Below are 3,069 nucleotides of genomic sequence, written 5' to 3' on the forward strand. Positions count from 1 at the left end.
ATACACCATACAAAAAGCATATTATGTGCATACAATGTTGTATTAGTATTGAATATTTGTAATTGAAAAATTATAGGGAAGATAATATATAGAAAATTATTTACAAAAGAAAATAAACACAACTGAGTACAAAGAATAAAATCTAAAAAATAAAATAGGATAAAAAATAACATAACAGATGCTTCTTTAAATACCTAAAACATATATATTTTTCTTTTATCGCCTATCTAACAATAATAAAGAACATTTTTATCATATAACATCATATAAAACACTATATCGTGTTTTAATTAATAATAATGAATAATGATGTGTATAAAACAATAATAATACATATAAGATAATAAATTAATAAAAAAAGTAAGGTTAAAATTAAAAGTGAACAAACTTAAAACTATATATATTGTTTCTTCTCTGTTGTAAGCCCCAGAGATGGGCAAAAATTAGCTATAGATAAAACTAATAGCTAAAATTAACAAAAATACGGTCCGTATTTGTGAATGAAGTATTGATAAATAAATATTGTATCAATGACAATTTTAGCTATTAGTTTCAACTATAACTAATTTTTGCCCACCTCTGTTAAGCCCTAAAGAAGAGGCGTATATTTTAAATAATTTGTGCATAAACCATACAAAAAGCATATTGCATGCATTATTATTATAAAGAAGATAATGTATAGAAAGTTATTTAAAAAAGAAAAGAAATACAAGTGAGTACAAAGAATAAAATTTAAAAAATAATAATAAAATAGAGTAGGATGAAATATAACATAACAGATGCTAATGAGGCGTGGATAGTTGACCGTAGATTAATATATGGAGAAGATGGTCGGGGGGTGCGGTCAGAAAAATACACAAATAAACCAAAAATTATTTATTCGTGCCGATATTCTGGCTAAACGCACAGTTTAAATCATAAATAAGAATAAATTAATTAACTCCTTCGAGTAGAAGACTGTTATTAATATAAATATATTTATCAGACAATTAATATTAGTTCAGTAGCAACTTCAAACATAGCTCCTGAAGCCTTACCGTAAACGCTCCAAATTAACACAAAGGCTCTACAATTTATTTTTGGTAGTTAAACAAAGTTTATTTACCCTATCAATTGATTAATCGAGCTATTAACTGACTAATTTAATTAAATTTAATTTATTAACTTATTCATTTAAAAAGTTATCTTTTATTTACGATGTAAAGATACTTTCTGCTTTTTAATTTGATACCTTTTAATTTTTCTTCAATTGATGGCATTAAAAAGCTACGTAACATATCCTGGAAAGTTTAGCCTTGTTATTTCTATACACGTTTTCTGATGTCAGAGGTTGTGGAAATAGAACATCAGTGTTTCGTGGGAACACGCAATGATACATATCAGATTCCAGTTCCTCATAGAGCATTTTTGATGTAATGAAACAGAAATGGGTATAATACTACACAATATTGCTGAAAATTTGTCAAACGAAAACGAATATGATGTATTTTTATTAATTCATAATAAGTTGTATCATTTTAATTTTCATAAGCTCTAATAATATATATAATATCTGCTTTTTTTTTTTTATCCTTCAAAAATTGCCTTTTGACAGGAACAGTGCCGTTTTCCAGAAATCTCCTGAGTCCCACCAAATATCTTGACCAACAGTAAAAGTGCAGATTCCTGCGGTCGGGCTGGAACTGAGGAACCGTGGTGTTGATGGTAACCCACTACCAGACGTGATGAGGTTTTCAGATAGTGTTGGAAGGGAAGAAAGAAATTGAAGACGTTCGGAGATTTAGCGTATTTGATTAGGAATTGTTCAGTCGGGGACATAAAACTGGATCCAGAGGTTTTCCACTTGCCACAGAATCAAAGCATCTGCAAACACTTGGTAAAAACATTTCGGTGTCTACACACCTGTGTGTTCCTGAGATACAATCATTGCAGACGTCAAATTTTTCTTCTACTTTCTATTTAAACCGGGTTTATTATAAAAAAAGGAACGAAATCGAAGTTATATATAGATAAAGAAGACGTTGGTGATAATTTAGGGATAGGATTTTTATATTTTCACATATTTTTACCTGACCATGATATCTGCGATTCCTTACTAACTAAAGATGTTTCAAGACATTTCTGGCCAAAAGAAGCCTTTTTATTTCACATATTTTTAAATATTTGGCCTTTTTTACATATTTTGTTGTAAATCACATATTTTCTGAAATATTTGCTATTTTTTACATATTTTTAGATATTTTGTCCTGAATCACGTATTTCCTTAAATTATTTGTTTAATTATAAACACATTTTTCGCAGCAACTATGTAAAATTCAAGAGAACATAAGAAACTTAAAGGTGAAATTTATCATTTATCATAAATAGTGCGTAAAAATTCTATATCTTCATCTTTGAACACAAATTAAAAGCAGAGGCAATAATACATTTTCACACAGAATTACATCGAGAATTTCTCAGAATCAATTAAAAAGAGCAAGTGTCTTATTCCTGTAGCATTTTCCTAGAATTTGTTTGTTTACTCCTCGATCCATTTCTCTGTTTCCCCCCTTCCCATAGTTCTTTCTCATCTTAGTCTTGTTTCACTTCCCTAGTTTAATTAGAATTACTAATCAATGTCTTGTTATTGAACAGCTATGTTTTCTCTAAGTACATTTTTTTGTACATATTTTAACAAAATTTCTTTAAAATATTATTCATATAATATATAATAAATACATATTTATGTAGCTTTTTTTAGGTTATAAAATTACTAATTAATTAGTAATTTATATTATTGCATAATACATAATTTATAAATACATATTATTTTTAAATATTTGACAATTTATTAGCACATATTTCGGATTTTTTAGCACATAAAAATCCTATCCCTAGTGATAATATTCGTAGGAATTGCACAAGATAACCTTTACATTCAACTTTTGTTGCAGTATTTTTAATAGATACTTGTTAATATAATTACTCAGACATATAATGTTTTATTTGTTTGTTAAGAACATTTTTCTATCTTAAAAATTCTGTCATATACAACACCATATTCTGCTTCAATTAATAATAATATATATA

Source organism: Halyomorpha halys, unplaced genomic scaffold (assembly GCF_000696795.3).
Source record: "Halyomorpha halys isolate HHAL.00 unplaced genomic scaffold, Hhal_1.1 Scaffold1081.1, whole genome shotgun sequence".
NCBI classification, from domain to species: domain Eukaryota; kingdom Metazoa; phylum Arthropoda; class Insecta; order Hemiptera; family Pentatomidae; genus Halyomorpha; species Halyomorpha halys.